We start from the raw sequence: 15,395 nt of genomic DNA on the forward strand, positions 1-15,395 counted from the left end.
TGTGAAAAGACTCGTTAGAGAGAGAATCGATATTGACTTTTAGGATTGCTACTTCCTATAGGTGGCGCTAGAGTTCTAGTCCTCTTTCTGACTGAAGAGACAATTTTTATATTTGTCTGTATTATTGATTTATGTAAAGTATGTTAAAAGTACAGTTCCATTTTTATTTATTCTTCTTTAATCATTCTTCTGTAGAATGACTTTTGTGCTTTTTGGTTCATTGTGTTGCTGCATGAACCTCATTCTCTTGAGATTCAGCTCATTTTCCTTCAGAAAAAATGAAGGTTTTACGAACTTTCAAGCTACATTGTATATTTCATTGGGGAAATTTAAGATTCTAGTCAAGAAATCAACAATGAGTGTTTTATGCTTAGTTTAGCAGTTTTATTTACTTGCAGGCTGCACATTATTCATTTTAATGCAGTGCAGTGTAATGGAAGTGGAGATTTGAATTAATGAAGCCCTTTACATCCTCCCTGCTATTCCGAAGAAGGGAGATGCTACCGACCGTGGAAACTATCGGACTATTGCGCTCATACCTCATACCAGCAAAATACTACTAAAGATTACAGATGAGCGTTGTTCGACTTGAACTGTTCGCCAATCTCAAATTCGAGCTGTTTTGGGCGGTGTTCGAGCCGTTCGGCGAAGACGAACGATTTGAAAAAAATTCGGCTGTTCGAGGTTATGTTCGATAACTGTTCGTGCACCAAAATCATAACTGGATTTTTTCTCAGTAATGATGAAAATTAATGTTAATACGCAGTTTGAGTGTACAGCGGGGCGGGGGAGGGGCAGGGGATGAATCTCTGCATAAATAATGAAGATCTCCATTTTTTTTTCTCTTTCCCGCATTTACAGTGGGGAGGTGCAATCTGTCAGCCTATCAGCAGCGCACACATGGAGCAAACTGCTTTTTTTCACACAAGCAAGGGCATGTGTCATTGGCAGTGTATGTCACATGTCCTTGCCCTATAAGACCCAGCCATTTTCCCCGTCGCCACCATTTTCTCACTGCAGCAGCTGCGTGTTAGACGGCACCGCTGTTGCTGTGTGCGCTATACCTTGTTAATTTCAAGCCAATTTTCGCACAAATCTACAGATAGCTTGGGAGTAGGGAATAGTTGTGATTGCAGTCCTTTTAAGGACTAGGTTACAGCATTTCCTACGACTTTTATCAGGCAGGTCTGTGCTCTTAAACAGATAGGTTGGGAGTAAAGACTAATTGTAATTGCAGTCCTTTTCAGGACTAAGTTACATCAGTTCCTATCACTTTTTGCCAGGCAGGTCTGTGCCAGTGCAGTGCAAGTTTTTTTCACAGCATTTGGCTAAATCTAGCAAAGCAAATCCTTTTTGGCCTATTGCAGAGTGTGTTAGTCAGTGGAGTAGCCTATCTGTGTTGCAAGCTACACCACCTGTGTATAGAATAACATTTTTTTTACTGCACCTAGTGAAGTAAAACCTTTTGGGCAAAGCATTATTCTATTAGTCCATCTATACTGACCTCCACCAGGTTGCAAATTGAATATAATTTTTTTCTGCATCTACCTCTGAAAAAATATTTGGGCTTCTAGCTGTGTGTGGGACTTGTTCTATTAGTCCATCTATACTGACCTCCATCAGGTTGCAAATTGAATATAATATTTTTCTGCATCTAGCTCTGAAAAAATATTTGGCCTTCTAGCAGTGTGTGGGACTTGTTCTATTAGTCCATCTATACTGACCTCCATCAGGTTGCAAATTGAATATAATATTTTTCTGCATCTAGCTCTGAAAAAATATTTGGGCTTCTAGCAGTGTGTGGGACTTGTTCTATTAGTCCATCTATACTGACCTCCATCAGGTTGCAAATTGAATATAATTTTTTTCTGCATCTAGCTCTGAAAAAATATTTGGCCTTCTAGCAGTGTGTGGGACTTGTTCTATTAGTCCATCTATACTGACCTCCATCAGGTTGCAAATTGAATATAATTTTTTTCTGCATCTAGCTCTGAAAAAATATTTGGCCTTCTAGCAGTGTGTGGGACTTGTTCTATTAGTCCATCTATACTGACCTACATCAGGTTGCAAATTGAATATAATTTTTTTCTGCATCTACCTCTGAAAAAATATTTGGGCTTCTAGCTGTGTGTGGGACTTGTTTTATTAGTCCATCTATACTGACCTCCATCAGGTTGCAAATTGAATATAATATTTTTCTGCATCTAGCTCTGAAAAAATATTTGGCCTTCTAGCAGTGTGTGGGACTTGTTCTATTAGTCCATCTATACTGAACTCCATCAGGTTGCAAATTGAATATAATATTTTTCTGCATCTAGCTCTGAAAAAATATTTGGCCTTCTAGCAGTGTGTGGGACTTGTTCTATTAGTCCATCTATACTGACCTCCATCACGTTGCAAATTGAATATAATTTTTTTCTGCATCTAGCTCTGAAAAAATATTTGGGCTTCTAGCTGTGTGTGGGACTTGTTCTATTAGTCCATCTATACTGACCTCCATCAGGTTGCAAATTGAATATAATATTTTTCTGCATCTAGCTCTGAAAAAATATTTGGCCTTCTAGCAGTGTGTGGGACTTGTTCTATTAGTCCATCTATACTGACCTCCATCAGGTTGCAAATTGAATATAATATTTTTTCTGCATCTAGCTCTGAAAAAATATTTGGCCTTCTAGCAGTGTGTGGGACTTGTTCTATTAGTCCATCTATACTGACCTCCATCAGGTTGCAAGTTGAATATCATTTTTTTCTGCATCTAGCTCTGAAAAAATATTTGGCCTTCTAGCAGTGTGTGGGACTTGTTCTATTAGTCCATCTATACTGACCTCCATCAGGTTGCAAATTGAATATCATTTTTTTCTGCATCTAGCTCTGAAAAAATATTTGGCCTTCTAGCAGTGTGTGGGACTTGTTCTATTAGTCCATCTATACTGACCTCCATCAGGTTGCAAATTGAATATAATTTTTTTCTGCATCTAGCTCTGAAAAAATATTTGGCCTTCTAGCAGTGTGTGGGACTTGTTCTATTAGTCCATCTATACTGACCTCCATCAGGTTGCAAATTGAATATAATTTTTTTTCTGCATCTAGCTCTGAAAAAATATTTGGCCTTCTAGCAGTGTGTGGGACTTGTTCTATTAGTCCATCTATACTGACCTCCATCAGGTTGCAAATTGAATATAATTTTTTTCTGCATCTACCTCTGAAAAAATATTTGGGCTTCTAGCTGTGTGTGGGACTTGTTCTATTAGTCCATGTATACTGACCTCCATCAGGTTGCAAATTAAAAATAATTTTTATCTGCATCTAGCTGTGAAAATATATTTGGCCTTCTAGCAGTGTGTGGGACTTGTTCTATTAGTCCATCTATACTGACCTCCATCAGGTTGCAAATTAAAAATAATTTTTATCTGCATCTAGCTGTGAAAATATATTTGGCCTTCTAGCAGTGTGTGGAACTTGTTCTATTAGTCCATCTATACTGACCTCCATCAGGTTGCAAATTGAATATAATTTTTTTCTGCATCTAGCTCTGAAAAAATATTTGGCCTTCTAGCAGTGTGTGGGACTTGTTCTATTAGTCCATCTATACTGACCTCCATCAGGTTGCAAATTAAAAATAATTTTTATCTGCATCTAGCTGTGAAAATATATTTGGCCTTCTAGCAGTGTGTGGGACTTGTTCTATTAGTCCATCTATACTGACCTCCATCAGGTTGCAAATTAAAAATAATTTTTATCTGCATCTAGCTGTGAAAATATATTTGGCCTTCTAGCAGTGTGTGGGACTTGTTCTATTAGTCCATCTATACTGACCTCCATCAGGTTGCAAATTAAAAATAATTTTTATCTGCATCTAGCTCTGAAAAAATATTTGGGCTTCTAGCAGTGTGTGGGACTTGGTCTATTAGTCCATCTATACTGACCTCCATCAGGTTGCAAATTAAAAATTATTTTTATCTGCATCTAGCTCTGAAAAAATATTTGGCCTTCTAGCAGTGTGTGGGACTTATTCTATTAGTCCATCTATACTGACCTCCATCAGGTTGCAAATTAAAAATAATTTTTAGCTGCATCTAGCTCTGAAAAAATATTTGGCCTTCTAGCAGTGTGTGGGACTTGTTCTATTAGTCCATCTATACTGTCCTTCATCAGGTTGCAAATTCAAAATAATTTTTATCTGCATCTAACTCTGAAAAAATATTTGGCCTTCTAGCAGTGTGTGGGACTCATTGTATTAGGCCATCTATACCAAGCTCCACCAGCTTTTAAATTAATAATAATTTTTAGCTGCATCTAGCCCTGAAAATAATTTTTCTTCCCAATAGTGGTAGCAATATAAATATGGGGCGCGCTCCTGGCTTACAAAAATATACGCTTCATAACAAAAAACACCAGCCTAGCGCACTGCATTAATAAGATGGCATCATCGTCTCTCCCAGTGCTAGGCCTACTACCCAGGCTAGCATTCCTGTGCCTAAAACACAATGTATGGGTTCGCGCTAGCCACTATGCTGAGGGGTCTAAAGCTGCTGCTAACGCTTTATAACAATTCAATTGGCAGATTTTCACAGAGCTCTTCCACAACTCCCACCCATCGGGCAACAGTTGCCCACCTTCCCTATGGGATCTAGTGGCGAATAGTTGATGCCATTAATCAGAGCGTCAGTTGCCCCGTCGCCGTGGCAAGCATACGGTAAGGCATGGGAAGAGTGGACACGACTAGTAGCAGGCAGACGGGTTGACCAATGTGAACAAGCCAGATCACAAGTCACCATAGAATTTCTCCACCAGCTAATGATGAGGAGCATATCAGGGGCGTCAGCGCAGCGGTGTCTGACCGGAGTAGCATTTCACTTCCAACTACTGAATTGGGGAGATGTGACAAAGATTCATCATCAGACAATCCATAAAAGGGTGGAAAAGGGGTCAGCCAAGTCAGGAGTGTAGACGTCCCGTCCCGTGTCACTAAAACTGATTTCTCGCATCATATCCCTAACACCATTAACATGACACTCACAATTTGAAGCAACACTACTGTCTACTGCATTTGTGATCGCCTTCTTCGGGGCGCTATGCATAAGCGAATTACTCCCTCAATCCAAAATTACCACCAGTGGAGGCTATTACACCAGGACGTAGTCATAGCCAATAATGCAATACGTCTACGCATACACAAATCGAAAACGGTTCCAGCGGGCAGGGGCACTTGGGTACTTCTACAACCCACAAACGGTACACTGAGTCGGGTAACAATAGTAAAAACATATTTAACCATCAGATCACAAAGTAATTTCTTCCTATCACACATTGATGGAACGCCATTATCAAGATACCAGTTCCAAGCTATATTTAATAAATGCATAACATCGGCAGGGAACCACCCCAAAAATTTCGGGACACACTCATTCCGCATAGGCGCGGCCACGGAAGCAGCAAGAGCAGGACTGTCAGAAACGGAAGTTCAGAGGATAGGGAGATGGCGATCCACGTGTTTGGCAAGATACATAAGACCGGACTTGTTATCCTAACGTGGTTTGTTTCTTTTACAGGTGACGCTAAGCCAACAGTGTGGGTGATAGGCCACTCGTATATATATTGGGCAGAAAAAAGGGCGAAAGTCCGCCCAGGCGGGAGCAAATTAGAGCTTCATAACACATATTTCAACTGGAGAGGTATTAGAGGCCTGCTATGGCCACAGGTACTAATGGAGGTAATCAAGTTAGGGAGAGAGGCAAGATGTCCGGTCATCTTAGTTATACAGGCCGGGGGAAACAACCTAGGTCATCACAAGAGCGCATAACTAATGGAAATAAAGAAACTAGACACTGAGAGCTTCAGAGAATATTTCACAAAACTAGCTATAGTATGGTCAGAGATTGTGCCGATAGCGGTATGGCAAGGTGCGCGAGACATCACGGCCATCGAACGGACAAGGCGGTTAATAAATATTCGGATGGCAAAATTTAGAAGAGACAGAGGCGATGTAGTGGTACGACACCGCCAACTGGAAGGAGATAAAGCAAGCCTCATACGGCCCGACGGTGTTCACTTAATGGATATTGGACTGGACATATTCCTGTCAGGACTCCAGGACGGAGTGGAACAAGCGTTAAGAGTGATGGGTGGGGGTCAGAGTCCTGCATATGAGTACGCAGGATCCTCCGTGGCCTGGAAATAGAAAGGACATGTTGGAGAGTTACACTTGTTGGCCAAGTTGCCGGAGTGGAGACCCAGGGCATGCTGCAACAAGCTGAATTATTTTAGAAATAAAATGCCTTTCTAATGGAATGAGTATAAAGAGTTCATAAAGCTGTGACCGATCCTCACCCATCCAGTTGTAAGAGTTACATTATTGTATTGTCAAGGAAAGGGGGGCGGTAGGGGGGCTGAGCGTCTGGGTTTGGTTGGGGGTCCCCACAGTCTGCCTAGGCTAGATGCATTTAAAAATTCTTATTAGATACACAGGCGGTGCAGCTTGCTTCGCAGCTGGGCTACTACGCCCAAAGTATTGCCTAGGCTAGATGCAGTTAAAAATTCTACGCTGACTAGCAGACACTGAAGCTTTGGAGCAGACCTCTGAGTAAACAGCTCTTCAGACTCAACCATCTGTGTTACCCCAAGCCATAGTGTATGTAGTTTCTTACAGTTAAAAGGGGTGGGGGTGGGGCGACCCAACCCACCTGGAATTGACGATGCCAACGTCATGTAAGACACAGCAAGGGGACTCCAAAAAGAGTCTCCATTTTTTCCCAAAATTGTGGCACAGACACCACTTAACCCTAGAACGCATACCTGGGGCCTCGCAGTCCCGCCCTGTTAATTGTTTTCTATTTTCTGCAAGATTACTTTAGTTAGAATTTTGAAACTCTAGGTATTCTTCATGTATATAGTTGTTTGTCATTTGAGTTTGAGTTATTCCATGTTATTTGCACACGGGCCTAAAAGGCCCCAGGTATATCATAGAATCATAGAATCATAGAATGGTAGAGTTGGAAGGGACCTCCTGGGTCATCTGGTCCAACCCCCTGCTCAAAGCAGGATTCACTAAATCATCTCAGACAGATGTCTGTCCAGCCTCTGTTTGAAGACGTCCATTGAAGGGGAACTCACCACCTCTCGTGGCAGCCTGTTCCACTCATTAATCACCCTAACTGTCAAAAAGTTTTTTCTAATATCTAACCTGTGTCTCCTCCCATTTAGTTTCATCCCATTGCTTCTAGTCTTTCCTTGTGAAAATGAGAATAAAGATGATCCTTCTACAATGTGACAGCCCTTGACATATTTGTAGACAGCTATTAAGTCTCCTCTCAGTCTTCTTTTTTGCAAGCTAAACATTCCCAAATCCTGCAACCGTTCCTCATAGGACATGGTTTGCAGACCAGTCACCATTCTGGTCGCTCTTCTCTGAACTTGCTCCAGTTTGTCTATGTCTTTTTTAAAATGTGGTGCCCAAAACTGTACACAGTATTCCAGATGAGGTCTGACCAAAGAGGAGTAAAGACCGATAATGACTTCACGTGATCTAGACTGTATGCTTCTGTTAATACATCCCAGAATTGTATTTGCCTTTTTTGCTGCTGCATCACACTGTTGACTCATGTTCAGTCTATGATCTATTAGTATACCTAAGTCTTTTTCACATGTACTGTTGCTTAGCTCTATTCCTCCTATTCTGTATATGCTTTTTTCATTTTTATTGCCCAGATGTAGTACTTTGCATTTTTCCCTGTTAAAAAACATTCTGTTGGTTGCTGCCCACTGCTCCAGTTTATTTAGGTCTTTTTGAATCCTCTCTCTCTCTTCTCTAGTATTAGCTATCCCTCCTAGCTTTGTGTCATCAGCAAATTTAATCAGTTTACCCTCAATTCCTTCATCTAAATCATTGATGAAGATGTTGAACAATACAGGTCCCAGGACAGAGCCCTGTGGTACCCCACTTGAGACATTCATCCAGCTGGATGTGAAGCCATTTACAACCACCCTTTGAGTCCGATCACTAAGCCAGTTATGAATCCACCTAACAGTTGCCTGGTCCATTGCATACTTGGTCATTTTTTCAATAAGGATGGTGTGAGATACTTTGTCAAATGCTTTGCTGAAGTCAAGATATACTATATCTACAGCATTTCCCTGATCCACCCAGTCAGTGATTCTGTCATAGAAGGAAATTAAGTTAGTCTGACATGACTTGTTAGTTACAAACCCATGCTGACTCTGGTTAATCACTTCATTCTTATCCAGGTACTTACATACATGTTGTTTAATAATTTGTTCAAAGATCTTTCCTGGTATAGAAGTCAGACTCACCGGCCTATAGTTCCCTGGGTCCACCTTCTTCCCCTTTTTGAAGATAGGAACAACATTTGCTCTTCTCCAGTCTTCTGGGACTTCTCCTGTTCTCCAAGAATTTTCAAAGATTATGGAGAGTGGTTCTAAAATTTCTTCTACGATCTCCTTCAGTACTCTGGGGTGTAATTCATCTGGACCTGGAGACTTGAACTCATTTATGTTAGCTAAATATTCCTTCACAATCTTTCTGTTTACAGATAACTTGGATTCTTCTATTCCTTTAAAAGGACAGTGAAGATCAGTTGATGTTACATTTTCTTTCTGAGAGAAAACAGATGCAAAATAGGAATTAAAAAGTTCGGCCTTCTCAACATCCTCTCTTACCATTTCTCCATTTTCATCCTGTAAAAATCCTATAGCATCTTTGACTTTTCTTTTACTTTTGACATACCCCCAAAATCCTTTTTTATTGCTTTTGACATCTCTTGCAAGCCTTAATTCATTGTCAGCTTTAGCTAACCTGATACGTGCCCTACAGGATCTGCAGACTGCATTATAATCTTCTTTAGATATGCCTCCCTCTTTCCATTTAATAAACATTTCTTTCTTTCTTTTTAGCATGTGTTTAAGTTCTGTGTTCATCCATCCTGGTTTCCTTAAATGCTTCCCATTCTTCCTACTTTTCGGGATTGTTAACGATTGTGCTTTGAGAATCTCATTTTTAAAAATTTCCCATCCTTCCTGGACATTTTTGTCCTTAAGGACATCCAGCCATTGGATCCCTCCTATTCTCTTTCTGAGTCTCTTAAAATCTGCCTTTCTAAAATCTAACCTTGAAGTTTGAGTCTTCACATGTCTTCCTCCTCTAGTTATCCAAAATTCTATAATAGCATGATCGCTGCCTCCTAGTGTCCCAGCCACCTTTACCTCCTCAACCATTTCCTCCCTGTTTATAAGGATTAGATCCAAAGTAGCTGATCCCCTTGTTTTCTCCCCTACCTTTTGGAAGATAAAGTTGTCAGCAATAGAGGATAAGAATTTGCTTGACCTGTTAGTTTTACTTGAGAGAGATTCCCAACAAATGTCTGGATAGTTGAAATCTCCCATGACCACTACGTCATATTTTTTGGAGAACTTGGTCATTTGATACTTAAAGAGTTCATCCATATCTTCAGCTTGCCCAGGTGGCCTGTAGTAAATGCCTACAATGGTGTCCTTTCCGTTGTTCTCTCCTTGTATTCTTACCCAAACAGTTTCCAAAGAACTCCCAGTCTCTGAAGCTTCAATCTCTGTGCAGATATACGCTTTTCTAACATACAATGCGACACCTCCTCCTCGTTTATCAATTCTGTTTCTTGCAAATAAGTTGTATCCTTTTAGCCTTTTATTCCAATCATGTGTATCGTCCCACCAAGTTTCAGTGATTCCAATGACATCATATTTCTTTTCCTGCATTAGTAGTTCCAATTCTCCTTGTTTGTTGCCCATGCTTTGTGCATTTGTATAAAAACATTTTAGTTTGTGATTGGTTTCTCTTCCTCCCATATTTTTATTATTTAAATTGTTTTGTCTTTGTTCTTCCTTTCCACTTCCAGTAGCAGAGATCTCAATAGTATTTGTCAGCTGTATGGCTTTTTCTGGCCTTTTGCTTCCCTTCCCACATTGTTCTAGTTTAAAGCTCTCCTGATGAGTGTAGCAAGGCAACTTCCAAATACATGTTTTCCAGTCTTCGTAAGGTGCACCCCATCTCTAGCAAGTAGTCCATCGTATAGGTAATTCATTCCGTGATCCAGAAATCCAAATCCTTGTTGACGGCACCATCAACGTAGCCAGTTGTTCACCTGTAGAATCTTATTCCACCTCATTGTTCCATGGCCATCCACTGGGAGGATGGATGAGAAGACCACCTGCGCTCCCAATTCTTTCACTTTCTTGCCTAAGTCTTCAAAGTCACTGCAGATGGTTTCCAGGTCCTTTCTTGCGGTGTCATTTGTCCCCACATGTATTAGCAGGAATGGGTAGTGATCTGTAGGTCTGAAGAGTCTTGATATCCTGTCAGACACATCTTTAATTTTTGCTCCAGGAAGACAGCACATTTCTCTTGAGGTTATGTCTGGTCTGCAGATAGCGGCCTCTGTTCCTCTTAACAGGGAATCCCGCATGACCACCACTCTCCGTTTTTTCTTCACAACATTCTTCTTTCTCCATCCAGGAGGATTCTGAGGGCTTACAAGGTTATTCATTGCTGGCAAAGTCTTATCTTGCTGTATTTCTTCATGGTTCTCCTGCGAGAGAGCCTGGTACTGGTTCCTGAGCAGTATGGGTGCTGACTGCCTCTCAATCCTCCTGCTTCTGTGGGTCACATGCTTCCATTCCTCTGTTTCGTCAGGTGCAGTTCGAATTTCTTCTCTTTCTGAATCATGAAGAGATAATCCTGCTCTGTCTAAGAACTCTTCACCTGCCTTAATGATTTTCAAGGTAGTTAACCTCTCTTCTAGATTTCGCAACTTTTCCTCCAAGAGGGACACAAGCTTGCATTTCTGGCATGTGAAGTTTGGCTTTTCCACTGGCAAGTCTGTGAACATGTAGCAGGATATGCAGCTCACCAAATGGCTCCTGGACTCTTCCATGTTCTTACTGTTAATGTTCTGAAAACAGTGAAAAAAGCTTCAATATGCGTGCGCCGGCAGGCGCGCGGTTTACTGATGTCCTCTTTCCAGCTCCAACAGCAAAAATCCAGTGTTCTTTGAGCTCGCGGAGACTCTTCACTTACCCCAAAATGCAGTGGGAATATGCAAATTATCTCCTCAGGACTCCTCCCCTGGTTTACCGATGTCCTCTTTTCAGCTCCAACAGCCAAAATCCAGTGTTCTTTGAGCTCGCAGAGACTCTTCACTTACCCCAAAATGCAGGGGGAATATGCAAATTATCTCCTCAGGACTCCTCTCCTGGTTTACCGATGTCCTCTTTTCAGCTCCAACAGCCAAAATCCAGTGTTCTTTGAGCTCGCGGAGACTCTTCACTTACCCCAAAATGCACTGGGAATATGCAAATTATCTCCTCAGGACTCCTCCCCTGAGTGTAGATTTTTATGGTCATGCGTTCTAGGGTTAAGTGGCATCAATTGCCCCACAGTTGCTTAAAAAGGTTGGTGAGGTGATATTACCAAATCCTCAAGCTTTTAGTCTCCCAAGGATAACACAGGGGTAGAAAAGTCCTTTGCGAATCCATGATTTGTTCATCTTTATGAACGTGAGTCTGTCTACATTCTCAGTGGACAGCCGCGTGCGCTTATCTGTCAGCACACCTTCAGCAGCGCTGAACACACGTTCACAGAGAACACTGGCTGCAGGGCATGACAAGATCTCCAAGGCGTGAGTGGCGAGCTCCGGCCATTTTTCCAGATTGGAATACCAAAATGAGCAAGGGTCCAGTGACACAGTCATGGCTTCGATGTTCACTGGGAGATACTCCTGCACCATCCTCTCTAGGCATTGACTATGTGTCAGACTTCTTGTCTCCTGTGGCCTTGCAAAGGATGGTCTAAAAAAGTGGTGAAACGATTCCACAAAATTGCTGTTACCAGCAGATACTGTGTTACTGTGTTACTGTTACGGTTTGAGTGATAAAGACTCGACAGTCCCACGGTTGGCAAGTTAGAACTGTGAGATTCACTTCGTGCACCACTGATGTTTTGTGGAAAAGCACATGTAAGATTCTGCAACAGCGTCTGCAGATACTCCTGCATGCGTCAATCCCTTTTTATGGCATGAATTATTTCGGCAAATTTACTTTTGTACCGGGGATCTAAGAGTGTGGCAACCCAGTAGTCGGGATTACTTCGAATTCTGCAATCTGAGGGTCATGTTGCAGGTAGTGCAGCAAGAAGGCACTCATGTGTCTTGCGCATCCAGGAGGACCAAGTCCTTGTTGTGTTGGTAGCGAGGTAAGAATCATGCTTCCTTCCTCTGCCCTCTCCCCCCAACCTCGCACAACAGAAATGTGATCAAGGTCTCCCTCATCTGATGAGTCTTCCATGCCCATCGCCAGTTCATCCTCCACTTCTTTCTCGGCTCCTGCACCTTCCTCAACAGTTTGGCTGCTACCATGCGCCCTGGTTAATCCCTCTCCCCCACCCTCCCATGCCTGCCGCCTTGGTGCTGCCAACTGTCTGGACCATGGAGATGTTATCCCTTCCGCATACGACTCCTCCTCTACTTCCTCCACCTCCTCTTGTCCCACCACCTGACTCTGAATTCTGTTTAATGTGTGCTCCAGCATGTAAATCACCGGAATAGTCATGCTGATAATGGCATCGTCGTCAGCACTAACCATCTTCGTCGCCATTTCAAAACTGTGCAGAAGGGTGTGTGGCGCCCCTGAGGGTTCAGTCGCCACAGAGTTACTGCATCTCACCCAGAGGTGTGGTATCTCACCCTCAGGTAAGGAAGGCGTATGGCTCGGGACCGTAACACCTGCATCCAACACATACCCGCAGTGGGGGTAGGGCGATATTGCTCCTAAGGGAGAGCACTGTCCCAGGTCCCTAGCTGGTGGGAGGGTCCTATGTAGTGGGTGCTTAGGGGCGCAGCTTAGGGGAGCACATGACAGGGAGAGTATAAATAGGAAGCCATCTTAGAAAGAGCAAGCCAGTCAGAGGAGGAAAAGTGACAGGAGCAGAGGCTCGGCATGAGCTCTGCTCCGGAGGCGGGCCTAGCCTGGGAGGCCCAGGACTGAAGGAGAGAAGAGAGGAGTGGGAGCAGGAAGGCTCCAGGAACTGAAGGGACCCTAGGGCTACGGGCCGTGCAGAAGGCCACCCGCACTCCCGCTGCTACCAGGAGGTAGAGGGGTCAGGCCAGATAAGGGGAACCGGTCCCTCAACTAGAGGAGAAACAGCAAGGCTCAACTAGAAACCGGAGGCTGCAGCATTTCATGTACTGCAGGCAAAAGTCCACACCAGTCTCACTAAGAAGGTAGCCACATAGGACCCAGGGGACGGAACACAAGTCGCCCGCCAAGGCCCGAGGATACCGGATAGAAGTGTCACTGGGTGTGAGGTGCAGGGAGAAGGCCAGAGAAAGGACACACAGAAGGGGGTCCTGCTAAGTACTCCGGAGCTATCTGGGGGTGGACTGAGCCCCTCACTGAAGTACGCACAGCACGACGGGTGAGATTGCTCTGGTACCTGTAATCTGGACTGCAACAACTGTGAGTAAAGATCTTGGGACTGCATCACACGGACTCTGTGTTCATTACTGACTCCCTGCACTACAACCACCATCATCCACCCACACTGCCCTGAAGCTACACTCTTCCTGTGGTGAGTAATAATACCATTGCTGCAAAACCACCAGCTTCAGAGGACTGTTCCGCAGCGGCGGCCCCTTTGGCCGCACTCCACAGGTGGCGTAGTCGGACATTATAAAATCCATATATACAAATTACCGTTGGATTGACCGCCCTGGGTCACGGACCGGGTCACCGCCACAGTGACTACAACCCCCAGCGTCTACCGGCCCGGCTCAGGGTACCCCATGGCCCAGCGGGCACGTCAACTTCATAGGTCCCTGATCTGAGACCACTCCTGCAGCGTGATTTTCCCCACCTCTGGATCTCGTTGGCCCAGGCTATACGTCAGAACATATTGCACCAGGGCTTGTCGGTGCTGCCACAGTCGCTGCAACATGTGCAGAGTTGAATTCCACCATGTCGGCACATCGCATTTCAGCCGGTGAACTGGCAGGCCCAACGACTTCTGTAGAGATGTAAGTCATTGAACTGTGGGATGCGAACGGCGGAAGTGAGCACACAGCGACCGTGCCCTCTGCAGAAGGCCATCTAGTCCGGGATAGTGGGCTAAAAATTTATGGACAACCAGGTTCAACACGTGAGCCATACAAGGCACGTGTGTGACATTGCCCCGGCGAAGGGCCGCACCCAGGTTTGCAGCATTGTCGCACACGGCCTTCCCTGGTTGCAGGTCCAGTGGAGACAACCATTCATGAAACTGGGTCTCCAGAGCTGACCACAAGTCCTCAGCTGTGTGACTCACATTTCCCAGACATTTCAAAGTAAACACTGATGCCGTTGAGCCCTGCTGCCAGCATAGTAAGGAGGTGTGCAGGATTCCTTCTGCGCAGTTAGAAAGCAGGTGGCATTACCAGATAGGCTTTGGGTGCAGGTGGAGGACCGAGAGGAGGTTGAGGAGGCAGAAGCAGTGCAGGAACTTCGAGATAAAGAGGATTGACGCAAAACTCGTGGGGACGGTAAGACTTGGACAGCAGCCCCTTGTCCTGCTGTCACCATAGTTACCCAGTGCCCAGTCAGCGACATGTAACGCCCCTGTCCATGCCTACTCGTCCAAGTGTCTGTGGTGAAATGCACCCTGTCACACACAGAGTTTCTCAAAGAAGCGGTGATGTTGTGTGCGACATGCTGGTGGAGTGCAGGCACACCGTTCTTTGAGAAGTAGTGCCGACTGGGCATCTGGTACTGGGGCACTGCGATGGACATAAGGTCTCGAAAATCCACTGTGTCCTCCAGGCGGAAAGGCAGCATTTCTGTAGCCAACAGCTTGCAGATGGTGAAATTCAACCTCTTTGCTTTCTCATGGCTAGGAGGAAATGGTCTTTTACTTTTCCACATCTGAGGGACCGAGGGCTGGCTGTTGTGCTTTGACGGGGTTGAGTAGGGTGTCCCCGGCAAACTGCCGGTCTGTGAGGAAGATGCAGGCGGACATGTTAGGTTGCCTTGATCCAAAGGTGGTGCTCTCGATGTCAGAGAGCGCTCAACACCAGCAGGTGTTTCCACTTCCCAATGAACTGACGACCTGCCAATCACACTGGCTGTTGCAGGTAAAGAGGTGGCAGGTCTGCGTCCAAAAACATGTGTGACTGCTGTCCCCCCAGTCACAGAGGATGAAGAGGCCGCGGATGCACAAGATGGGGCAGACGGTGGTTGGCCCAGCCTGCTAGGCCGCATTGTAGCACAGTGAGCTTCCCACTGCAACTTATGCTTCATATCCATGTGACGGTACATGCATGAAGTACTCAAACTATGGATTTTTTGGCCTCTACTTAGCTTTTGGTGACAAATATTACAGA

Source organism: Phyllobates terribilis, unplaced genomic scaffold, assembly GCF_046119375.1.
Source record: "Phyllobates terribilis strain yellow unplaced genomic scaffold, ASM4611937v1 Scaffold_4__5_contigs__length_816908805, whole genome shotgun sequence".
Taxonomy (NCBI): domain Eukaryota; kingdom Metazoa; phylum Chordata; class Amphibia; order Anura; family Dendrobatidae; genus Phyllobates; species Phyllobates terribilis.